This window comes from Notolepis coatsorum, assembly GCF_963971535.1.
Source record: "Notolepis coatsorum genome assembly, chromosome: 6".
Lineage (NCBI taxonomy): Eukaryota > Metazoa > Chordata > Actinopteri > Aulopiformes > Paralepididae > Notolepis > Notolepis coatsorum.
In genome coordinates, this window is record NC_140170.1 from 32682014 (window position 1) to 32709747 (window position 27734).

A 27734-nucleotide genomic window follows, 5' to 3' on the forward strand; every position below is an offset into this window, starting at 1 on the left:
ATACTGTGATGTTCACTAACCAGATAGTTGTTCTTCTGACACACCCAGCAAAGATCATACATTGGTTTGATTGCTGTGATATGACTCAGTAATTGCCTCCAGAGGGACTTAAATGTGGACAGGCCCACTGCTCGCTGGTCTGAACGATTAATAAGAACACATGTTAGCACAATGTCATTCATTTTCAAGCTTTGTTTTTATTTGACAAAGACCTATTTGACCTATTTCTTTGACAAAGATTTGCTTAAGCTGTTAGTATTGAATGCGTTGATGTTGAATTGTTAGATTGTAATACACTGTTGATTTAAATAGGATCATGTTTTTATTGATGTTTGCTGCAAGTCTTTAAATCATAAGAATGATAATTTAATGATGGAGACTTGTTGGGGTGTAGATGGACGTAGAATTAAGTATTGTAATACAATGACGTTTTTAATGAAGATTTAATAGATCTGTTTTAAATCTTTTTAATGAAGATTTAATAGATCTGTTTTATGATGTTATGATGTTTTGTTGCTGTAATGACATTATTAGTAATGATTATGTAGGTTTGTTTGAGTGTACTTTGGTTACATTGTAGGGTATAGATAGTGGGTAAAGGCACTATGGTTTGTATGTACAGATGAAGCCTTTAGTTTTCATGGACGCTTTGCCGCGACGCGCGCACGGTGATATCACGTTGTTGGAATTAATTAGGAACCCAGGCTGCTGTTCTGTTTTATGCCGCCAGGAGGCGCAAAGTCGACCGGCGGCGGTCTATTGACTTCCTCATTCATCACTGTGCCTTTGTGTCGATAACAGACGAGCCACTGTCAACGTTGGGACGGCGCGAGACTGAGAGAGACTTTATTGTGAAGCTAGCGAACATTGCATTCCTTATTCATTTCAGTAACGTTATGTTTTCAAAGAATTAAGGACATGTCAACAACAGGATGGATCTGGAATGCAACTGAAACTACGATGGCTTTGTTATTACACAGACGACGAACGAGGTAACGTAACGTGTACTCCAGGGACAACGGTGGAAATAATGAATGAATGAAATAACTTTATTTAACAGATTGCACGGAATGTTTGTGTCATTATACTTATTTCAGTATGGCTGCCTGTAACCATTGATGACCACTTTCAAAAGAAAATGACTAATTTCTGTGCAGTGATAGAGTATTGATTGATTGATTGAAAACTTTATTAACAGATTGCAGAATGGGTACAATACAGTACAGCTCAATACACACAATTGTTAAGGGGATGCAGACCAGAGAAAGACTTTCGTCTTGTTTACATCAGGGTCCCCCAATCAATTCACCTAATGTTAGTGTACAGGGACTGCAGATGTAAATGAGCTCATAGCTATATCTGGTACAATGCATTGTACATTGTCCCTTCAGTGGCACTGTTTTTGCACTTTTTGATTTTAGCCTGTGGTGGTGATTAGCTGTTAAAGTGAAGCTTCTTATGAGTGTTGTTGTTTATTTATTCTATACTAATTTCAATTATATTTATGTCTTAGGTTTTGCACTCTCAGCGGCTAAGGGAAGCTCCACTCGAGCCATGGGTTATCCTTCATTCAAGTGGCAAAGTGGAGACTGCCCATTGCACATGCATGGCTGGCGTGGCAGAATCTTGTAATACAAATCCTACGGCTGGTATACATTCAGAGCTGGAAGAATCACAGCTTCGAAGATCCATGACGTGGTGTCCACCAGTGTCACCAAGCCAGCCATCTCTACTGTGAATGCTGTGTGCTACCCAAAGAAAACAAAACTTGAGAAAATTCCAGAGGCCATGAAATGGGGAATAGAAAACGAGGAAAAAGCAAGGCAGACCTTCATAACAATGATGGCACCCAAGATCGAGAACCTGACAGTGGAATGTGGGTTTGTAATAAATCACTCATTTCCAGAAGTTGGTGCATCCCCTGATGGGCTCACTCACTGTACATGTTGTGGGAAAGGCTGTCTGGAAGTGAAATGCCCATCCAAGCACCGCTACAACACTATCCTGCAGGCTTCTGAAGATAAAAACTTTTGCCTTGAATGTACAGACGGGATGTTTAGCTTGAAGCGGGCACACAAATACTACAGGCAAACACAAACTCAGATCTTTGTGACTATGTCAAACTTTTGTGACTTTGTTGTGTGGACGACGAAAGACTGTGTGGTGGTGCGACTCATGCCAGATGTGGACTTCTGGACGACACTACTAGCAAAGGCACAGGATTTTTTTTATAAAGTCACACTGCCTGAGCTTGTAGCTTGTCACTGCAAAATTGTGTGGTACCACCTCACGTGTGTGGGACTTACTCACAGTCGTGCCTCAAGTGAGCCGTCATCTGTTCTAGCAATGTTGTACCAATGTTTACCACTGTTTTCCATATGTTCAAGTTTCAAGTTTCTTTAATAGTTGTCATACAGAAGTACAGAATACTTTTATACAAAATGCTTCTTACTGTTACGCTCCAGAGACTGTGCTAGACAAGTAAAAATAGAGGTCCCAGTGTTCAGTCATTTGTCATATAGCAACTATTATGAATTGAAAATGGGGGACCCTGATGTAAACAATACCATTTTTCTGTTTGATATCTCAATGTTTTGTAATAAAAAAAATTATTCTGATTGGACAAGAGATAACAATTATTTGCATCTTTATTGTAACAAATGTATGAACAGTCAGCAATAGATGTCAAATGATTTACAGTAATATCAAGTAACAAGTGACTTATATCTCGACCATTAGCCAATGGAAATGCATCTTCAGAAATAGGATCAGAGAAACAAGACTGACACAAAACCAAATAGGGAACAGGTATTGGTCAGCTAGGTAAGATTGGATTACAACTGAGCTCAACATGATTAGAACACAGACTCAGAATTTGTATATTTACAGTTGAATCACATGTACATTGTATATTACATTTGCACTCTGGTTGGATGCCAAACCTCTTTTCATTGTACTGTACTTGTGCTGTATAATGACAATACATTTTAATCTAATCTAATCTTTAGACAAGGTTTAATAAGGTGCAAGGTTCAAAGTAATCAATTATTAGTATCAATTTATTTGTCTAAAGATGATCCATGATCCTTTTTGATGACTGAGAGTGTGAACTCTCAAATGGCAACGATAAATACTACAGTAGGTGGTGGACAATTAGCATTTCAATGGTGTGGGGGTTGCAGCCAGCGTATTCCAATGTAAGTGTCCTTTCACTACCACACTACAGACAGTTAACCTTTCACTACCACACTACAGAAGGTTAAACCTTTCACTACCACACTACAGACGGTTAACCCTTTCACTACCACACTACAGAAGGTTAAACCTTTCACTACCACACTACAGTGTAATCCAAATCCTCTGATATATAAAATAAAGGAGAATAAAGACATGGGGAATAAAACATCCCCTGCCGCTTCAAGGCCTCCAGCTCCCTCTGAAAAAACTCTGTCTCAACAAAGTCCTGGAATGGCATCCTGGGATTAGTGAGTCCTTCTGCTGCATAGGTCTGGAAGACCTTAGTGGAGCAGTAGAAGTATCTCACCGCTCCAGTCCGTTGTTGTTGCTGCTGCTGCTTCTCCAGCTGCTTCTCCAGCATCTCACTGAATGAATGAATGAAAACTTTATTTAACAGATTGCAGAATGGGTACAATACAGTACGGCTCAATACACACAATTGTTAAGGGGATGCAGACCAGAGAAAGACGTTTGTCTTGTTTACATCAGGGTCCCCCATTTTCAATTCATAGTGACATTTATGACACACACAACATACATGACATCATGACATTTATGACATGCTCAATACACACACACACACACACACACACACACACACACACGGCTAATGAGGTGGCAGTGCTCAGTTATCCTCAGGTTAAAAACGATAGGTTATGTATATAACCTAGTTATATTAGTATTGGCTGAGCGTCCCGCTCTGAGCCTTATGAGATACCCCTTATCTCCTATGGTACCTATTGTACCCCAACGAACAACCAAATGCACCCACACCTGAAGGGGCCCCCGCCCCTATGGAGGCGTAGCCTATATAACCATGACTCTGGTCACCAAACACTCTTCCTCGCCAAATCTCGTTCCAGGAAAAGATCCCTCAAGAGGGAACTCATGGCCGCGCAGAGCGGGACGCTCAGCCAATACTAATATAACTAGGTTATATACATAACCTATCGTTATATATCGTATTTGCTTATCGCGTCCCGCTCTGAGCCTTATGAGATATGGGTTAGAGCGGACGCGAGACCCAACAGATGTACCCCCTGAGGACCCGTAAGCCCACATCAAGGGATGCGGGGAGCCCTGTCACCCCATCCTTCCTAATGAAGGGGGGGCGCAGTCAACTCCACCTGAATGCGAACAAGAGGGAACTAGAACCCCTTGAACACACCGCACAGGCGGAACCACGTGTGACTCAACACACTGTGGCCCATACCCATACACTCCTGCTACCCTTCCAAAGGACGGGAAGCAGGAAAGGCCACAGACCCCAGAACCGCCTGGGAGACAGAACCCCCGGTCATGTCCATGAGGTAAAACCTTACAAAGGGGCCCGGGGAGGACCATGAAGCTGCAGCACAGATGTCCTCCACCGAGGCCCCACCCAGGAGAGCGGCAGAGGCAGCCACCCCACGAGTGGAGTGCGCCCTGACGCCCCCAGGGGGATCCTGCCCAGCCAACGTGTAGCAGAGGGCAATGCCTCGCACAACCAATGGGACAGGCGTTGTTCGATAGTGCCTTACCGGCATGAGAACCACCGTGACAGACAAAAAGCTGAACGGTGACCCCGAGGTCCTGAGTACGGCTGAGGCAATACCCAAAGCACGGACCGGACATGACAGGTGAAGGCCCGCATCTAACTCACCACCGTGAGGAGGCGGATGAAACGCCTGAACCACAATATCCCTGGAGCGGAAGAACTCCGGATATTTACAGGCACGAAGGCAGGATTAGGCCGCAGAGTGGCACCGCAATCGGAACGAAAGACAGGCACTCTGGTCGTACCGAGAGAGCACAAAGCACACCCACGCGTCAGCGGAGGTGACGGCCAGCAAGAACGCGGTCTTGAACGACAGCTGTTCCAACGGCGCCTGCTCGAGCAGCTCAAACGGGGCCAAGGACAACCGACCGAGGACCAGGTGAAGATCCCAAGTCGGAGCCCAGGAGCGTTGCACCGGCTTAACGCGTCGAGCGCCAAGCAGGAAACGCTTCACAAGAGGGTGGCTGAACAAGACATCCCCTCAAACCCCTCATGATAGGAGGATATAGCTGCTGCATATACCCTCACCGTCGAAGCCGACAGTCTATCAAGGACAGCATCCAGGGGGCAGGAGGCTGAGTCCCGGCCCCCCGCCTATCACCACACTTGGAACATACGTCATCTGCCCGCGTAAGCGCGACAGTGGAGGGAGCATGCGCATTCCGGATGGTAACACCATCAGGATCAAGAACCTGCGCCGCTCAACGTACCCGTCCCAACAACTGACCTAACAGATGTATGGGGAAGAATCCCTGGCGGCACGGCATCGGTCCCAGACCTGCCTGGCTATGTCCAGACGTAATCCTCACCCGTCAGGATGAGGACCGCCCCGCGACAGTACACCTGCACCCACATTCTCCCTGCCGGGGATGTGGGGAGCCCTCAGGCCGCGCAGATGGAGGACGCCCATAGCCAGCCGCCCGCCGCCTGGTGCAGACAGGGAGAGCGTACTCCTCCCTGTCTGTCGATACACGACACTGACGTCGTATCGTCCGTCCTGATCAACACCATTCGTGGACCAGAAGGACCGCTTTCAACACCAACAAATTGAACGTAGCGCAGACCGGGCAGCATGGTTTGCCAGCTGCCCCCTACTGCGTTGGCCCGACGCGTCACCAGCGAGGGAGGCGTCGGTGAAAACGCGATGTGAGACAGCGCCGTAACCGTCCTAGGACGGAACCTCCCGAGCGTGTTGACAACACGCTCTGAGAGGGATGCCCATAGCCCTCCAACCGTTGACTGGGAAGAGGAGTACTCTACATCCAGTCTACAGCAACCCCAGGCTGGTAGAGACCTGCCTGGTACGAGACCTGACGATCCACCTTGACAGCGAAGGACCAGAACGTCGTCAGGGCAGAACACTCCGTAACCCCTGACGACGCAGAGGCCCCAGTGCGGCCTCCACGCACTTGGTGAAGATGCGGGGAGCCAGAGAAAACCGAACGGCAGCCTCTGGTACTCATACGCTAACCCTGCAAAGGAAGCGTAGGTAAGCCCTAGGATGGAAGATCGGAGATGCGCATACGCATCCTACAGGTCTATGGAGGAGAACCAGACCCCCACCTGACAGTGTTCAACAGGCAGGAGACGATCCAAAAAATGCTGAACCTTCCCGTGGGACAGGTCCAGCCTGGGACTGACACCCCCCCCCTCCCGATTTCTCAGGCAGAGAACACCGGGAGGAGAACGCCACGACGATGGCTTGCTTCGTCCACAGAGATTGGATCTCGTTGACCAGAGCTGTCACTGCTGGAGACCCTGACAATAGGGTCTGTACCAAACCTGAAAACGGGTGGGGTTGTGTAAACACAAGTCCCCGCCTCAGCGTTCTCTCCATCCACCTCGACATATGGTACTGCCGTAGTCATATGTGATGACACTCCCAACGCACCTGCCGCCATGTGGCGCAGGTCCGCCAGGAACTGTAGATAGTTGGCCCGGTCCCCCCGCTGTGCGTAGCCAACCCTGGAACCGTGCGAGCAGCGCGTTCCGTGTCGGGACATCTGACCCTGACACCACCCACGAGGCAATCGCACCCAAGGGGGGACCCCGACAGAAAGGGCCGGTTTGATACGGGGGGCTTCCTAGGTGAAAAAAGCCCCCCCACTGAACACCCCTCCAGAACATGCTGAAGGAGTTGTTCTGCAGCCGGACATGCAAGGTGTAAGGCCCCCATGGGTTCCTACACACCGTAGCCCTGCAGTGATATTACTACCACCCCAAATCACGCATGCCTGCGACCACTGCCAATATTTCAGGAGTGGGAGGCACCAACATGATACCTGGCCTGGCGAAGGCGAGGCCGGGGAAGCCCGCACTGTGTGCCTCAAAAGGTTTCGAGCCCCCCTGCTGACAACACTTAAGTTGACAGACGTAACACCAGGCTCAACCAACACAGCTTATGGTGTGGGAGTCGCTTGACAGCACAACATTCTCACGGACAGACCCAGGCTCAGCCATCAACTGGGTGTCAGCCCCTGTCCCCATGAGAAGTGAAAGTGGGGCCGCCCACGCTTCAACGAAGGCACGCGGCCCGCAGCCAAAGGAAACAATCAGAGCCCACTTTTTCCGCTGGTGTTGGGGAAGGGAGTGATCGGAGAGCGGGCTGCTCGCGGCAGGACGGTGACGGCTTGTTTGTTCAAGCCGAACCCATCCTACATGGCCGATCCCTCGGCCGCCAAGGCTGTCGGCCTTGTGGACACTTGTCGAATCAACGCCCAGGATACCTCCGGCGGGGGAAAACATGGCCGCCTGTCGAGGGCCTCGTCATCGCTGCTGACGAGGCCGTGCTCTCTCTTCTTCTGGCTGCGCGGTGTGAGGCGGTGTAGGGCCTAGGACAATACCGCCCGCGCTCCAGCAGAAGACCAAAATCCCCTGCGGAGAGGGGAACCCTGAGCGGTTATAGCTTGCGGCTGGGTCAAAGCTAATAACGTCAACAACCTCGCGCGATGTGTCGACGTCGGCTGGCCCTCAAGGCCCCGCCACCAGACACAATTTTTTTAATAGAAAAAAAAACAGCAATTCAAACACAGTTCTAATCGCTGCCAATTCCATACCGTGGCGGTACAGGCTTTAGCAGCCCACCAGCCACTCGCCAGGCCGACCCACCCAAGGCGTCGGCCGGGCGGGGCACTGTTTCAATATGTCAAAAACAAAGAACTGATGTTAACACGGAGCACCAGTGGTGGTTGCAAACAGCAACCTCCACTGTGGTGTGCACCATGAAAGGGTTAAATGAATAAAAGAACTAACCCACAAAATACTGTAGAATGAGCAAACCCATATACACACGTTAAGGGGAGGCGGACCAGAGCGAACTAGTCCCGTCTTCATTCAAAATATTCACAACAGCACACCAGCCCTAGCTTAGCCCATTTACCAAAAAAGGTAAACAAAGCCCCCCCCGCACTACTCCCCCAGTAGACACCGATTGACCGTCAGCATAAATGGTTGAGAGGAGAGAAAGCTGTAGCAAAAACAGACCTTCTCATAGCAGAGTGACAGAACGAAACAGTAGCCCCCTACACAGGGCCGCCTCAGGGGGTGGGGGGCCTCGCGTTTAAATCTCGCACAGGCCCTCACATTTCTCCCAGGCGGCCCTGCCCCTACACTACTACAGCCTAGCGTGAGGCGATGTGGGACCCAGATCAACAACCGCCTGCGCACAGACACGCAACATGTTTACCATGTCGGCTGGACCCATAGCCCCACTACCCGACGCCAATGTGGATAGGAACTAGCCAGCTGAGCCATAACCCGCCGTTAAGTCCCATCCTGCAGTAGTATAGCTCTACTGCTACACCGACGAGCTCACGCATCGGCCCCAGATGGGGACACCGTTCCACAGACCCCGCCGGAACACAAGGGTAGCGTATCTGGCTAGGCTACCTAGCCACGGCCTACCCTGTTGTCAACCCATTTACCCGTAAAAAAGGTAAATAGGACTCAGCAAAAAAAACCACAACAGCTACCGACTGACCTTCATTGATGAACCGGGCAAGAGGAGGGAGAAGTGACAACATCTCACGGCGGAGACATTAGAACAGCGTAGCAGTTAGCATGTAGCAGTAGTGGTAGCATGTAGCATTAGCGATAGCATGTAGCATAGCATTAGATGTTTAACAGCACGTCCAAGACCGTTTGGAAACCGTTCACTGCAGTGAAAACGTTCACCAAACCATCCTGCCCCCGGCGCCAACACACAACATGGTTGTGTAACAAAACAAACCAGCATTACTAACACTAATACCCATGCCTGAAGACACAGGGCCTACCTGGGTACAAGCTGGCCCGACAGCCAATCTTGCACAGCTGAACCTTGGTCTGGCTGCCATCAGACGAGGAACATCAACATAGGCCCGTTGTGTCGCTGAAAACATGCTTCGAAGATGCCAGGGGCCAGCAACTTCCGGTAAGCTTTCAACATTATGAATCTTCCTTGATCTTTTCATCCTGCTAGTTACGTATGGTGCACGCAGCCGATACGATGGAACGAAAATAGAGGAAGAGTGTTTGGTGACCAGAGTCATGGTTATATAGGCTACGCCTCCATAGGGGCGGGGGCCCCTTCAGGTGTGGGTGCATTTGGTTGTTCGTTGGGGTACAATAGGTACCATAGGAGATAAGGGGTATCTCATAAGGCTCAGAGCGGGACGCGATAAGCAAATACGATATATAACCGTCTGTAGTGTAGTAGTGAAAGTAGCCTTTGAGGTGCTTTGGTACCATGAGGTGCAAGCATAGTTGTAGTACAAATATACAGCACTGTTGGGGGGGGCTCTCTCGCATATAGTAATAATAGAGTATATACATTTGAGGGGGAATAAACTGTACATATACAGCACTGTTTGTGATACAAAAATAGTAGAGTACATTAACCTGGCACACAACATACTTGTTCACATGTCATTTTTCTTTCACTCTAAAGTACAGTTTATTCCCCCTCAAATGTATATATTCTATTATTACTATATACTATTTTTGATGTCAAATGATTTACAGTAATATCAAGTAACAAGTGATTTATATCTCGACCATTAGCCAATGGAAATGCATCTGTGGGTACAGTACAGTACAGTACAGCTCAATACATACAATTGTTAAGGGGATGCAGACCAGAGAAAGACTTTCGTCTTGTTTACATCAGGGTCCCCCATTTTCAATTCATCATAACATATATGACATACATGACATACAGATAGACAGTAGGCCTACTGCTACATCTATACATTTAATTATGACATACCAGATTTGCAAATACAGTACTGTTTATGATACAAAGAGTCCAGAAAAAGGAGTATATACATTTGATGTACAAACTGTACATTGGAGGAGGTATGGTAGGTGGGGTGGGGGAACTGTACATTGGAGGTGGTTAGGTCGATCTACCACTATGATCTTCGTCTCTTATATTTATATATTGGAAGAGTATATTTATGAGACAGTATATTTTGTACATATGTAACGGTTGTGACAACGTCACCTCAAACGTCTAACGTCATGGGCAACAACACAGAGCGCTATACCGTCATTCATAGTGTAACACCCAACAAGAATGTGAAACAACTTATTAGTATTGGGTTAGAGTTGTTTGATTTCCACTAACATAATGTTAGATTGCTATCTGAGAAAGTTACGTAACGTTAGTCTATGTGAGCTGGCTGGCTACACCATTTGCCATGTATAATCTGTAGGCAAAACGGACTGCATATAAACGGCTGATGACTCATAACTTCCTATCACGTTTGAATAATGCTGTAAAGTTAAGTAAAAATGCATTTCAATAGTAATGTATATTAATTAAGAGCTTACCGATTGAGAGCTAAATCCACTGTCAACAGACGAGACGCGATATTTACTTCCTAGTCCATTCTCTCTCTGCCTCTCTCTCACTTTGCCGAGGGCGGAGCTCTTCCGGAATGAACAGAAAGCAGGCACCTCGGCACGTTGTCACCAGCTGTATGAGAGCGCCCCCGCTGGTCATTGTTAACATTAACCATGCCAAACGGCATCAAAACGGCCCCCAAACAGTTGTTCCAGGACTAATTCTGGCTGTATCTGTAATATGTATTTAAAGTAATGATATTGTGTGGAAGCATTGACAATCTAACTCTGGGGGACAGCTGCCCCTGAAGGGAGAAAGCGTGTGTGTTAACCCTTTGTTGTTTTCAGGAGGGTCAAAGGGGTGGTAGGAATGTCTTAGAATAGGTCACAAAGTGTCAGGGGGGATGGTAGGATAGCTGTTGTTGACTACAGCCAGGGGGAGTAGAGGTCAGAGGTGAGAATGTAGAGAGCAGGAAGTGGGGAGATAGGGCTATTTACAACAGGGACAAAAAGAGTGCATCATCAAAGGCCGCATGTTGGTGATAAGGGGTAGCAGGAGGTGAAATAGTTGGAGCTAATTCAGGGAGCAGTTGAGGTGTGAGTGAATAAAAAATCAATAGGGGAATCATTCATTTGGATTATGACTTTTGAATGATAACTGTTTGATAAGGGAATAGCTTGGGGGTATCGTGGCTCTAGTAGGCCACGGTAGCTTCAGGTTGAGAAGGGGTACTATCCTTTTCTTAGAGTGAGGGAAGAGGAGCAGAAATTGGTGTGAACTAAATTAGCTGAGAGGAGAGCAGAGAAGGGAGGAAGAATAACTAACATTGGTTGTGAAGGCGATGTTGACTAATGAGTTGTGTGAGGAAGTGTTTGTTTGTTTTGTTGTGTTTGAGAAGCTATATGTTGAATGACGTAGTTTTTGTTTGCATGAGTAAAATGTTGAGTGAAACAGGGTTGAGTGAAAGTCTGTCTTTGTAGTGTTTCACTAATATCTGTGGGTGTAGGTTGGCGTCTGTTTTTTTTGTCTATATGTCTTTTTAATTTCAGTGAAGTGATTGAAGCTGTGTGTGAGATTAGGGTAGAGTTTTAAATGTATTTCATTTTCTTTGGAGGTGTGTGAGAGTTTAATGTTATTTAATTTCTTTGGGACTCAATATACAAGGTTGATGTGAGATGTTTGGATTTTAATTTTAGTTTCTCTCTTTTTACTTTTAGATTTTTATGGACTGGATGTGTTTGGATGGTGTGTGCGAAACGAGTGCATGTGTGTCACCACAGGGGTGATGGAGCTGTGTGTATGTGGTTTTAATTATTATTTTTTTCTTTAAGGCGAGACACTGCAGGTGAATAGTCAAATATACTTTTTTTGTTGATTTTGAGATTTTGTTATATTTTGCTTCCTAAACATGTCTTCTATGAAACTAGTGACAATAAAACGTCAATAACACACATTTAGTTGTTTATTTGACATCATTTTGCCTTATTGCATCCATAAATGTACACATATTTAATGGGGAAGTGCCTCATTTGCATATATAAACATAAATTTCAGAAAACTTGCAATATATTTTTTCTTAGTTTATATGTACATAACAAATTGGGAAAGTTTCATAGTGATATCTATTCAAATATGTTTTGCCTATTAGGGGGTACTACACTGTACTACACTGTTTGTAGCCTGTGTGTAGTTCTGTTCAGTTCAATAACATCATTATTATTATTATTCAGTTATCAGGCATGTGTTTAGGTTGTCTATTACTAATGGTTTGATTAGGTATTGTGTTTGTAAATATCTGTTTAAAAAAAAAGTATGGCATTTTACAATACAGAACTTTGAAGGCGTTTTCCCAAAAATGAGTTTTAAGAGTTTTTCCTCATACTCTGAGCCAGAAATCTCCACTTCAGTAGCACTCACATACACCAAAACTTCCAGTTCTATTCATATCTATGTTCTGAAGGTATTTACAGAAGGGTTTGTTGATATCGCATTCATACCCTGATTTATATCACATTTTATTCCTAAAAACATGGCGAAATATGGAATTTTACCATAAAAATGGACTGAATGGAGTATTTTCTGATTTATGGAGTGATAAAAAGAGATATGCAAAATCCCCTCTGTAATAACCTTTGGCTCTAATATGTCAACAAAATGAAACTATAATTTTGAAAATGGCTTTATCCAATGTTCAGATTTCTGTCCTGGAATTATATGCAAATTAGTGCATATTTAAGTAGATCATGCCTCATTTGCATATTTAAACATACAATTTCAGAAAACTTGTAATACAAAAAAGTCTTGTCTTAATATAAGTAATCAACTGGGGAAGTTTCATTGTGATATCTATTAGTTAATTTTCTTACCCTATTCACCTGCAGTGTCTCCCCTTAACTCTTCTGCCCCCTTAGCGACTATTTTGTGTTTTTTGCCTATATTTTTTTGTGTTTCTGTGTACAACGATGGCTGTGTTGATTATTATGTCATGAAATTGTGTCCGTTTGCTTATTTTCCATATATTCACAGAATTTGAAAAGATTAGATTTTGAAACCCTCTAACACAAAAGTTAACAATATTAGCTTTCAAACCGTCCATAGTGGTTTATTTCTTGCCATTAGAGTTAGGGTTAGGGTTAGGGTTACCCAGACAGAAAGATTAGGAGAAGGTAAAATCTCATCCCTGTGCCCGTGCCCACCCCAACACTTGCTCAACAGTCCCCTAACCTAACCCTAACCCCAACCCTAACCCCAACCCTAACCCCAACCCTAACCCTAACCCTAACCATAACCCTACAAACGGAAATATTTGGAATCTTTGATAGATATGTTGAGTTAGGTTCATAGTGGTATTCATAAAAAAAGAATTGGAACGAAATATTACAAATTAAGTTTTTTATGACCTTGAACGTGATGCAATCTTTTCATGCACTAAGGTGACAACTCTGTCAGTTACTTAACAAGGCACAAGGGTTAAATGTTTTTTCGGTGTGCATGAAGGGTTCACAAGGGGAGATACCACATGTGTGTTTGAATATGTGTTACTGGAATATTTGGTTTTGATTATTTTTATTTTTCTTGAATTCCCAAAAAAAATTTCATGATCTGGTGAGATGGGACATGTGCCATAAGAGCGAAGGCTGGAGAAACGTCAGGACAAGGTGTCTGAAAAGCTAAGTGGCTCATTGCACATGTGTATGAATTCATCAATGAGGTTTTCTCTTGAAGTTATTAATTGGTGCGTAATCAGAATTTGTGTTTGTGCTTTTGTCTCCTCACAGCTCGGTCGGGGGGAGTGGGCAGAACAAACGCATGTGCAGGAGTTATGGTAGATGAGTATGACATTACATTACATTAGATTACGGCACGGTAGAGTGAATGTTCAGTTGTGTTCCTGTTTCTTTTCGATCCAAGGGTGAGTAATTACCAAATTATGGGGAGGGGATTCTTGCAGACAGATACCCCCGCCTCCTATATGACCCCTGAGGGGGGCCGGGCTGGGCTTGTGGGGACAGATGTGGTACGTAAGTTTGGAAAAAGATATCTGACTAAAGAGAACCGTTGACCTATAAGCCTGGGGCGGATCGTCGTGGACAAAGAAAGCTATGACGGATTTGCAGCCATGAGACCTGGCCTGGAACATGGCTACAGCCATTGGCTGGCAAGCACAGGAGGGGGGCGGAGCTGGTCTGAGACTGAGCAAAATATGTAAGCAAGGTCCTCTGGGAAATGTGAAATTGAATTGGGGTGTGGGAAACAGGGAGGTAACTGAACGAAAAGACACTGATGGTTTCTGTTTGTGTACATTTGGATTGGTAGGAGCACAAACGGAGGGCTGGTGGATTAGACACAATGCAGGGATGGTTAGTAGCATACACATAGGCTAGGGGAGTTAGACGATATGGCAGATTGTGATATTTTTTTGGGGTGTTCTGCCATTCTCTGCCCGGATGAGCTGTGACAAGGTGAAGGTGTGATGATACGGTAAAGTTGTATGACCATTGCATGGTCATAGGGGGGAAGGGTAGAAATGAGAAACCAATTGATTAATTGTGCAAATATCTTAAATCTATCTTAAGTAAAAACTAGCAGGAAGGAATATTAATTCAGAGAACAAATGAGTGCAATATTGTGAAACTAATGTATGTTCTCTCTCACACCACCAGATAATCTAAAAGTGTTGAACATCTTTTCAATAGACTAAGAAAACTGGTTTTAAGTTGTGTTTTTCAGATTCAATTTACTTTTGATTATTTTAGTTCTCTTTCCATTTAGTATATTCAAAATTTCTGGTTGATAACCTAGCCTCTGGCTAATGAGCCGGAGGATCAGAGCCCAGTGATAGCCATGTGGTAAACACAGGATCACAAAGGCAGGAAAAGTTAATTAGGGGGCTGATAAGCGGGTTATTAGCCTCCTGGGTGGCGGCCATAGACAAGGGGATTGATGGGACAAGAAGAAAGAAGACTTGATGATATGTACAAGATAATAATATGTTTAAAACTCAAGTCAATGTATTTTTTATGACATTATTTAAAATGTCAAAGGGTGAAATGTGGTAACTTTGACTTGAAAATGATGAACTAATGTGCAATGTGTAAACTGTTGGGGACCAAAATGCCAGATAACAGGGTGGGGGTTAGATCCTGGGGGCAGTTTCAACTGACAGGTCTACACTAAACATCGTGAATAGCTCACCAGAGAACGCTGTGTAGTCACCAGGCCAAAGCTGGGGGGTGACAGTGGCATCAGATAACAGCAGAAACGGGAACAGCCAACCAACCCCCACAAGCCAACTGCTAATCGGTGTGAATCAACACCACATTCCGGGATGTGAGCATGGTATCAGGGAACAGGAGGCTAAATGGAACTGATATGCCTCTGTGGAACAGGACCAATGTGTAGAACTGTTTAAGTCCATACAATTACAGAATAGAGACAAGCAGACTGTTGGGTCATTACTGAAACTGCAAATACCTGTTATGATAGTTAATTCAAATATAGGCTGCTTAGTCTAGAACTGTAGTAATATATATATAGACAGGTTTGTAGTATTTCAGATAGATTATTTGATATCAACTGAAGGAAATTACATACACATTGAATATTACATTAGAATCTGACTTATGAGATGTCAGGGGATTTTGAATGTCATTTGCAATTGCAACTGTTGTGAAGAGAATGGAACAATTCTGCTACTTCTCTGTGAAAACTGTGTTTATATAGATAGTCTGGAAAATACAGGCTTGTGATTATTTCATATAGGCAATTTGGTATCAAACTATAGGCAAAGAATACACTGTGTTAATACTAGATATCTATAATTCATTACACGAATCATGTACATTGGAAATGCTTTAGTAATCAAATGGTACACAGGAAATGTCAAAATGTCTGATTCATCCACATGGGAGAAATGAGCCTCTCTGCCACAAGCGACCGAAGGAGCCAAACCCCCCCTGGGCTGACAATATGCCCAAATATGGAGAAGGTCTCTGGGGAGAGAGAGCGGAAGAATACAGAAAACAGCAAACCTCTTGTTGTTAGTATCAAGACACCTGATTGGTACAACTCCATATTTTGATGAAACTGATTGGCTAAAAGCAGTCTAAACTTGTGATGTCATGTCTAGTATAAAAAGGGAAACACAGTGTTAATTCAGGAGGCCAGACACCCACCACGTCTGAGCCTCCAACCGCTGCCACCAGAGAATGTACTTTGCAAATGCGTGAGTAAAACCCTGATTCTGATTAACAACGGTTTGTGATGTCCAGTTTAATGTAATTGTACTGGACCAGGGTTGATCATGTGATTGCACAGTACATTCCTTTCATTGAATAACCATGTGAATATGTGTGTAGGACTTGTTTGAATGTGAAAGCATCTATAACCATTTATTCATTATGATTGTAATATGAAATAATCCATGTATGTAGAAACCTGCTATATCCACCTTTTGGGCCTCTTGGCAATAAATAATGAGTTGAATCCTAGTTCGGTTGTCCTGACTGCAGTTATTTCCCCTCTGGCTAGGAGTCATAAAGGGGAACCATTCCAATATTTATATCTTCTTCTATCCAGTTTAACAACCTGTGTGCACTGTAGTTAACCTATAATATGTACATAGAATATACGACACTGCTTTGGTACTTACCAGCAGTAATGATTAAGCAGGTAGACCATGACCAGAGAACACAGCCATGAACAGGCTTTGAACAGAGAACAAAATCAACAGAACTCCATATTATGCTAATGATAACACTGCTGTGATACTTACCAGCAAGCAGGTAGACCATGAACAGAGAACCCAGCCATGAACAGAGAACAACATGAACATGCAATCAACAGAACTGGAACGGGCCATAAACAGAAAACTAGGCCATAAATAGCCCATATGAGTCAAGTCAATAACGTGACTGACGAGAGCACCCACAGGGCTCCAGAGGGCACCCATTTGGGAATCAGATGCACCCCAAAAAAAATATGTTAATGCATCTAAAAATTATAATTGGTTGCACCAGTGCACCTTACATTTAGTTCAAGTTCAAGTTCAAGTTCTTTAATAGTTGTCATACAGAAGTACAGAATACTTTCATACAAAATGCTTCTTACTGTTACGCTCCAGAGACTGTGCTAGACAAGATAGTATCAAATAACATAATAACATAATATAGCATGAATTTAGAAGAAGAAAATGAGGTCACAGTGTTCGGTATAGACATATGTACAATGTTCTGAGTTACCATATAATATACAATACACAATACTATGCAGTGTACTAATGTACAGTACTATCTAGTGCAAAGCAGAAATGGGATGAGGTACAATTTTAGGTACAATTTACAGTAAGGTGTACGAGTTGTAGTGCAATCCTTCATCCATAAATATAAAGTGTGGGGAGTGGGTGCTACAGTGTGTTTGTTTAAAGTGGGTGTGTGCTATAAGTGTGTGGAGTGGGTGCTACAGTGTGTTTGTTTAAAGTGAGTGTGTGCGTGTGGATGTGTGTGCTATGTGCGTTTGGTGGTTGTTGTTGTGTAGTGTTCATTCATTGTTCGTTTAGCAGCCTGATGGCCTGGGGATAGAAGCTTCTTCTGAGTCTTTCTGTGCTCGCCAGGTCTGTCTATGTGTGTGTATGTATAGCTGCACCTGAATTATGCATTACATGAAAAAGTTAGGCGCACCGTGCAACCAACTAAAACATTTAGTACTCTGGAGCCCTGAACAAACACCGCCCTTCCACCATTTCACCCTACTCTTAAACTGTGGGGCTTTTCATTCTTCTTCAGTGACCTGTAGCAACAGGCTCTGATGCTGACTTCACCTGTCAGCTTGTCTTTATTTGAAACTGTCAGGCATAAAACATGACATGATGAATAACAAGATAGTTTGACTTGTGGCAGCTGGGTGGCGCAGCGGAGATTGCGCTCGTCACCAATGCAAGAGACTCCGGTCTCGAATCCGGGTGTCAGCATTGCCTCCGGCTTGGGCCAGCCGTCATACTAACTCAATTGGCTAGTTAGCGGGTGGAAGTCGATGGGTGGGGATTTGGACGTTGTGGACAGCGACTCCTACAGGTCGGTTGGGGGACGCCTGCACAGCAGAGACAGGAAGTAGCGGGGGTAGTGTGAGCCTCCCATGCGTTACACCTCGCCACTGAGAGTCCGCGCTGGCAGGTGAAAAGATGTGACAGGCTGCCTCCTCGTGTATCGGAGGGGACACGTGATGCAAGGCTTCTATCCTCACTGCAGCCGACCAGTGGGGGGCATAGTTGAGCAACGTTCAAGACAGGGGAGAATTGGAATTACGAAATTGGGATGGGAGGAAAATAGAAAAATAAGGAGAAAAAGTGGATCAAAAAAGAAAACAAGATAGTTTGACTTTTGATTGATTTAATACTTTATTAGCAGTTTGTATACAAAAAGCACATGACAGTACAGTTCAATACAGGGTCTGCTAAGAGGATTTAAACCCAAGAAAGCAATATGGCTTGTTTACATTGGGGTCATTTGTCAACACAAATTGTAAAGGAAAAATTTACAACACCTTCATAATCGAAGATATAGCTGGACACACATAGTTTAAAACCCTTGTCCAGCAAAGAGTTCGATGCTTTACTGCTCGCTTTTGCAATCCTGTGGACATCCGTCACTTTCATCCTTGGTAGCTCTTCTAAGCATCTGGTGTAAAAAAGAGCCATGCTGCTGGTCATGGATGTTGAATGAATGCTCCTCACAGCAGGTCCCTGTATGCAAAAACAAGATATGAAAGCATTAGATTTTCATAAAGTATCAGTCTATTTTGTGAATCACACAAAGAATGCTGCATTCTTTTAGGTACAATGTCTTGCACATAGAAGTACATTTGACTCGGTGAGGTTGGTGATGTATAATACAGCCTGCAGATAGCATTACAGATAGTATTACATGCAGGTAAACAGGAGAAAAGACATGCATGCAGCATAATAACGCGTCCCAGATCGGCATAACATGATAAAATGTCTTCTGATTATCAAACAAGTCCATATGGGGGTCTAACAAACGTGATGGTGACAACAGCAATTCATTGATCATGTCTCATAATATTAGCTAAAATGCTAATTTGGCTAACTAACAGTAAACGTTTTTACATGAAATACAGCCCAAAAACCCTGCTGACAAACGTTTGCTTATTAAATAGATTCTATAATGACGACAAAGTTGTTTAAATAACGGGTGAAAAGTTGCTGAAAACGATGTATTTTGATGGGACCGGAAGAAGCCTACTCACCACGGAAGACTTGATTGATTGATTGATTGAAAATTGTATTAACAGATTGCAGAATGGGTACAATACAATACAGCTCAATACACACAATTGTTAAGGGGATGCAGACCAGAGAAAGACTTTCATCTTGTTTACATCAGGGTCCCCCATTTTCAATTCATCATAACATATATGACATACATGACATACAGATACAGTACTGCTACATCTATACATTTATGACATACCAGATTTACAAATACAGTACTGTTTGTGATACAAAAAGAGTAAAAAAGGGCGCCCCAGTGGCGAACCACATAACGCGCTGAGTCGCGGCACGGCCGACCCGGGATCGATTCCCGGACCCGTCGTTATTTGCCGAATGTCTTCCCCCCACTCTGTCTTCCGTTCCTCCTCTCTCTCTCTCTACTGGACTGCCCAGTAGTAAAAAGCGATAAACGATAAAAAAATTGATCTTAAAAAAAAAATTAAATAAAAAAAATCAAATAAAGAGAGTATATACATTTGACGAAGAAAGTGTACATTGGAGGAGGTGGTGGGGGGGGGGGGGGGGGGGGGGGTAACTGTACATTGGATTATCGACGAAACCTTACTTGGTCCAAGAAGAGGGTCTTGTGTATTACTGGGTTAAGACATTTACTGTACATTGGAGGGGGTTGGGTTAGGACATTTAGAGAGTGCTCCTTGAGAGTGGTTTTAAAAGTGGGTAGTGATTCACATTCCTTTACAGCTGTGGGTAGGGCGTTCCACATTGATGTGGCATAATTGCGAAACGTGTTTAGTCCCTTGTTTGAGCCGAATCTGGGTTTAACATGATTTGTGGAGCACCCTCTGGTGTTGTGGTCGTGGTATTCATTGACCTTTGGGAAGTATTTTGACATGTACATGGGTACCTTTGTCAAGTTTGTTCTTGTTTTCCCCACTTGAAGGGCTCAGGCAATGTGATAAAGGAAGGATATAACTCTGTGACTTCTGTGGACCTTTGTTTGTCATTTATTTGGTTGACAAATGGTTGTCACAATAGCAGTCACAAATAGCAGGTTATAAACCTGAAAGGGTATGAAAGGAAATGTTTCAACATCAACATAATACATAGGCTATAATAATATCATAAATTATAATTAACATTAATACATTTAGCCTATATTATATCAGTTCATTCAAATAAACAATTACCAAATGCATTTTCATTAAGAACATTCATTCAGCATTTACCAATACATTTGACATTTTGTATTATTATTATTTATTATGTTTATTATATATATATATATATATATATATACCACATATAACCTATATTATATATATATTATTTATGTATTTATTTATTTATTTATTATTATATATATATACCACATACCATATAACCTATATTATATATATTATTTATTTATTTATTACACCAATAATCAACATTATTCTTTAAACTTAACCATGTCATGAATGTCATGCATCAAAATGTTCAAACAATATATCCAAACTGTTATAATGTCAAACATTACAGGCCTACAGCCCATGTAACACTACAGACCGCAGAAACACCATTTCTCAGGGTGCACCGGGCCGCATGTCAAACATTCCAAGCTGAGCAGAGCTAACATGCTACAAACATTTCATGTTGAGCAGAGCTAACATGCTAGCTAATATGCTAGGGAGCTAACAGCTAACATAAGCAAAGCACAAATGAGCAAGCAGAGCACATGAACATAGCCGAGCACATGAACATAAAGCAAGCAGAGCACATGAACATAAAGCAAGCAGGGAAGGTGAATGAAAACATACCATTGGGCTATCACATTCCTGGTCTGATGCAGTCAACTCACTAAGCACAATGAGCTGACTCAGCGTTATTTTTTTTCCTAGCCGCATTTCTGGCAGACGCTCTCTGATTGGCCACTGACATGTTTGCCCAATCGCGTGACGAGCTGTGTCTTTGCCCATTTCCACGTCGAACAGCCTGCAAACTACCTGGCGTTCTATCGCCATGCTCTAAGACAAACTCTAACCTTAACCAACTTTGAAAGAGTGCCTAAGCTTAACCGTCGAAAGAACTTGCCGTCACGCTCTAAGACAAACTCTAACCTTAACTAACTTCGAAAGAGTGCCTAAGCTTAACCAGTGTAGAAACAGGCGTCGGCCAATCAGAGAGCGTCTTGCCAGAAATGCGCTAGGAAAAAAAATAATGCAGGGTTTCAATGCAAGTCGTCTGGGCTGCCCCCATAGATGCCACACGGTAAACCAGTCAAGTCCTCCCGTGCTGCCCGCATAGATGCCTGATATAAATGATTATTTCATAAGTTAATTTAATTTCAATTTACTTAAATAGTTGCAAGGAGTACATTTTATCATTTAGTGGACATTTAAATTATACCATTTGTTTTGGATAAATAATATATGTAATTTTGAGTCAATAAAATACATTTGGCTCTCTTTTCTCCTAAAGAGTTCGACAACCTTACTCGTGTAGTGTATCTTGTAGACCAGGCCCATTGCAAGTTGCTGTACTCTGTCGTCTACTCTAAGCCATCCTAGGTTGTCAAAGTGAGCAGGGGTGAGGTGGGTTCTGAGTACGGTCAAGCCTGCAGTATTTTTAGCGCCTTTGAGGTGCTTTGGTACCATGAGGTGCGAGCATAGTCGTATTACCCTTGAATGAGTGCTCCTGCCAGAGTCTTCAGGGTATTCTTGTTTACCAGAGAGGAGATCCGGTACAAGAATCTAGTTCGTTGGTTGACTTTTTTTATTACATTGGATGCCATTTTGTCACAGGAAATATTTGCCTCTAGGATGGAACCCAGATATGTAATTTCATCTTTCCTTGTGACAATATTGTCACCCACTGTAACTGAGAAGCCGTCGGTCTTGCTGAGTTTGTTATTTGAACCGAAGAGAATTGACACGCTGCCTGGGAGGAGCGGGAATCGAACCGGGAACCTCCGGATTACCAGACGACTGCTCGACCTCCCGAGCCATTGTCGCCCCATATTAGCATATCATACATTCTAATGAGTTTGGATCAATTCACTTTTTAATTCAAGATGTAGATTTTATTTAAAATATTGTACAACTTCTGTCATGAAAAGGTTTTACTATCCAGCCTAATGACAAGTAAATGTGAATGGATGTTCTATCATCATAAAGTAAACAACTTGTTTTGATTTTTAATTGATTGAATTGATTCCAACCCTATAGGGGAGAGTGGGGTCATGTGTGCCAAGGGGCAAGTAGTGTCACCTGTTATCTAGAAAACCATAGAAGAAGTTGGTCATGTGACAACATATTTTTGAAGAGGCATCCATTTCACTCAACCTGCAAAGGGAGACACATTTAAGTTCAAAAAACATTGTTTTGCCCTCCAAAGTAAAATTTGTATGATCAAGGTTTTTTGATTGCTGTGTTTGAACAATTATAGTCAACTTTGAAAACAGTTCACACATGTTTTAGTGCTTTAGTAAGTTACACCATGAGTCTATACAGTTAGCATGATGCTAGCTCAAAACAGCTGGGGGATGCATTTGTTTCAAAATGGTAGGCTTGGGGTGATTTGTGCCAAAGGGCCTGGGTTAAAGGAAAACTCCAACATTTTGGGAAATTAGCTTATTTAACATCTTCCCTGGAGTTAGACAAGAAGATACATACCTTTTTTGTCTCTCTGCATGCATTAGGCTTAGGGAACGCCCGCACCGTTAGCGTAGCTTAGCTTCATCACTGGAAGTGGGTCAGACCTTTACCCTGAAGTTCCCTACAGTCACGAAATACACTCCAAAACGTTCCTGTAAACATGTTGTGACCTGTGTATTTACCACATGGAGAAATAAAAAATAATTGAATTCGACATTTACGTTTTCTAAGCAAATATACTCGGAACTATTTTTTGCCGAACCACTCCTCTCTGGGCTCAGTGATTTCACGTCACCAGTGCTACTTTCTAACGTCGAGGTCAGTGTTTGTTTACATTTTCATTTAATTCAAAGGATCCGAAGTTTATGGATACCATGACTGTGGTAAGTCTTCATTTATGTTTTTAGATGGAAGGCTGTATTCCATCTGTCTAACGTTAGCGAATATTGTGAGATTGATGAATAGGACAGTCACAACGTTGCTGGACTATCAACCTAGTTAGCCCCTTTCATGACTGCGATGCACGGCTACAGTGTTTGGGCGAGTGAATCCTCACTCGTGGTATTATTATAACCCATTTATTGTGTAGCGCCTTAAAACTTACCACAGTCATGGTATCCATAAACTTCAATCGGTTTGGATCCTTTGAATGAAATGAAAATGTAAACAAACACTGACCTCGACGTTAGAAAGTAGCACTGGTGACGTGAAATCACTGAGCCCAGAGAGGAGTGGTTCGGCAAAAAATAGTTCCGAGTATATTTGCTTAGAAAACGTAAATGTCTAATTCAATTATTTTTTATTTCTCCACGTGGTAAATACACAGGTCACAACATGTTTACAGGAACGTTTTGGAGTTGTATTTGGAGTGTATTTCGTGACTGTAGGGAACTTCAGGGTAAAGGTCTGACCCACTTCCAGTGATGAAGCTAAGCTACGCTAACGGTGCGGGCGTTCCCTAAGCCTAATGCATGCAGAGAGACAAAAAAGGTATGTATCTTCTTGTCTAACTCCAGGGAAGATGTTAAATAAGCGAATTTCCCAAAATGTTGGAGTTTTCCTTTAAGTTGTGCCAGATGTTCTGTTTGTTAAGTTGCCCCAACTTATTAACTATATATATTACTTTATTGTATTTTATAGTACATTGTATTCTCTTACATTTGATCACTAAAACTATGTGATATTCTTAATTTTAGACCAAAATCCATCATGCCACGCAGATACAAAAGGAAGACAGACAGGGTTTCAACTCCTCTTGAGAAGTTGGAAAGAGCAGTGAAAGAGGTGCAACAGGGGAAGACTATACGTCAGGTTGGAAAGGAGATGAAGATCTGCAGGATGCTTTTACCGCTTTTGAGATTAAAATGATCTGTTTTACTTAAAATGATCAATGGCACATTTACCCCAGTGTATTCTCTCTAATGTCACAACTTACCCCGCACCGGGGGCAAGTTGTGCCACAAAACCACTTTTTTTTCTAAAGCTATATTTCTGAAACAGTATATTTAAGATCCAAAGTGATTGTCCCCAGGGATGCACAACATCCTAAACTATATGTACATATTTTAGTTGGGGGCATTACTGTAATCCCCTTGCTTTAAAGGCACTTTAAGTAACAATAGGCACTTCTTACATCACTCTCCCCTAATTGATTGAAAACTTTATTAACATATTGCAGAATGGGTACAATACAGTACGGCTCAATACAAACAATTGTTAAGGGGATGCAGACCAGAAAAATACTTTTGTCTCGTTTACATCAGGGTCCCCCATTTTCAATTCATCAAGACATTTATGACATACAGATATACAGTACAGTTTGAGAAAGAGATCATAAAAAAATATATATATACATTCGAAGGGGAAGAAACTGTACATTGGAGGGGGTTTGGGGGGGGGGTTGGACATTTACCGGGGCCAGTTTCTAACTATAACGTTTTGATAGTTTCATCAATAGTACAGCCATTACTCAATATACACACAATGACAAAATAGTTAGTTACTTGTGCAACAGGTTGCTCTGCAATTTCCATAAACCCACAAGCAGTGATGGTATAAAAACCACTAAAGATGATAAATTCATATAAGGAACATCCATTCCTTTAATAGAATACCAATGAAGACAATACATGGAACATTACTAAACACTTATTGTGTAGTACTAGGAATGTTGACAATATGTGTGACATTGGATTAAAAAAAACACTAGTATCTACATTAATATATAAAAATCCATACGAGAAGCAGTTTCCCCCTCCAGTGTGTACAAAGTGTGTTTGTTAACCATCTTGGCTTTTGGCTGCTCACCCCATACTGAGGTCAGAAAGTTCCTATGATCCCAGTCAGGGTATCTGCAGGTTCAGCCCAGTCAGATTTAAGGCTTTTTAAGACTTTTTAATGCCACTCAGAATTAAATTTAATACCAATTTCACAATAACAAAATGGCAAAAATCATGCAACGACACCAATTAGTTTAAGTTTAGGGACACATTGGTCCAAAGATGTTTATTAAAACATAACTTGGAAACTTAAAAATCTTGAACTTAAAGGAGTAACTGGATTGGATAAATTTCAACAAAGGGGTGACCAAACATAAATAGCAAATATAGCTATACAAAATATACCAGGGGCCAAGCAGCAAGTGCAACAGACACATTTCAGTCAGAACACATACTACCATAGGACTGATACCTGTCAGAACACATACTACCATAGGACTGATACCTGTCAGAACACATACTACCATAGGACTGATACCTGTCAGAACACATACTACCATAGGACTGATACCTGTCAGAACACATACTACCATAGGACTGATACCTGTCAGAACACATACTACCATAGGACTGATACCTGTCAGAACACATATTACCATAGGACTGATACCTGTCAGAACACATAACTATCACCATAGGACTGATACCTGTCAGAACACATAACTATTACCATAGGACTGATACCTGTCAGAACACATACTACCATAGGACTGATACCTGTCAGAACACATACTACCATAGGACTGATACCTGTCAGAACACATACTACCATAGGACTGATACCTGTCAGAACACATGACTATTACCATAGGACTGATACCTGTCAGAACACATACTACCATAGGACTGATACCTGTCAGAACACATAACTATTACCATAGGACTGATACCTGTCAGAACACATAACTATTACCATAGGACTGATACCTGTCAGAACACATACTACCATAGGACTGATACCTGTCAGAACACATACTACCATAGGACTGATACCTGTCAGAACACATACTACCATAGGACTGATACCTGTCAGAACACATATTACCATAGGACTGATACCTGTCAGAACACATAACTATCACCATAGGACTGATACATGTCAGAACACATAACTATTACCATAGGACTGATACCTGTCAGAACACATACTACCATAGGACTGATACCTGTCAGAACACATAACTATTACCATAGGACTGATACCTGTCAGAACACATACTACCATAGGACTGATACCTGTCAGAACACATACTACCATAGGACTGATACCTGTCAGAACACATACTACCATAGGACTGATACCTGTCAGAACACATGACTATTACCATAGGACTGATACCTGTCAGAACACATACTACCATAGGACTGATACCTGTCAGAACACATAACTATTACCATAGGACTGATACCTGTCAGAACACATAACTATTACCATAGGACTGATACCTGTCAGAACACATACTACCATAGGACTGATACCTGTCAGAACACATACTACCATAGGACCGATACCTGTCAGAACACATACTACCATAGGACTGATACCTGTCAGAACACATAACTATCACCATAGGACTGATACCTGTAAGAACACATGACTATTACCATAGGACTGATACCTGTCAGAACACATAACTATTACCATAGGACTGATACCTGTCAGAACACATAACTATTACCATAGGACTGATACCTGTCAGAACACATAACTATTACCATAGGACTGATACCTGTCAGAACACATAACTATTACCATAGGACTGATACCTGTCAGAACACATAACTATTACCACCCTCCCCAGGGTATCAAAAAAGTCAACCAACAAACAAGATTCTTGTACCGGATCTCCTCTCTGGTAAACAAGAATACCCTGAAGACTCTAACAGGAACACTCATTCAAGGGTACTACGACTATGCTTGCACCTCATGGTACCAAAGCACCTCAAAGGCCCTAAAAACAAGATTACAAACATCACAAAACAAACTGGTCAGACTACTGCTTAACCTCACTCCTAAAACCCACTTTACCCCTGCCCACATTCAAAACCGCTCTTAAAGAGCACCTATGGAGGCTGCAATTAGAAACTGGGCACCGTAAATGTTCAAACCCCCCCTCCCCCCTCCTAATGTACAGTCTCCTCCCCATCATATGTATATATTTTCTGTTAGGATCTATGGGTAACAGTACTGTATATTTGCATATCGTATATGTCACAAATGTAACAGTACAGTACTATATACCTGTATCATGTATGTCCCTATGCCATAAATGTCATGATGTCATGTATGTTGTGTATGTCATAAATGTCACTATGAATTGAAAATGGGGGACCCTGATGTAAACAAGACGAAAGTCTCTCTGGTCTGCATCCCCTTAACAATTGTGTGTATTGAGCCGTACTGTATTGTACCCATTCTGCAATCTGTTAATAAAGTTTTTCATTCATTCATCCAGTTGTTTTGTTTTTGTGCTTT

The 27734-nt window shown here is 42.7% G+C and overlaps 1 long non-coding RNA gene across 1 annotated transcript in view; it reads right to left on the reverse strand.

Annotated features, from left to right (window-relative positions):
• Nucleotides 1-18485: 18485 nt before the first annotated feature.
• The window catches only part of LOC311230368, a 48243-nt gene continuing 38994 nt past the window's right edge, over nt 18486-27734 (reverse strand). The window contains exon 3 of the long non-coding RNA XR_014619793.1: nt 18486-18837. This is a non-coding gene — a long non-coding RNA (uncharacterized lncRNA). The remainder of the gene's footprint in view (nt 18838-27734) is intronic.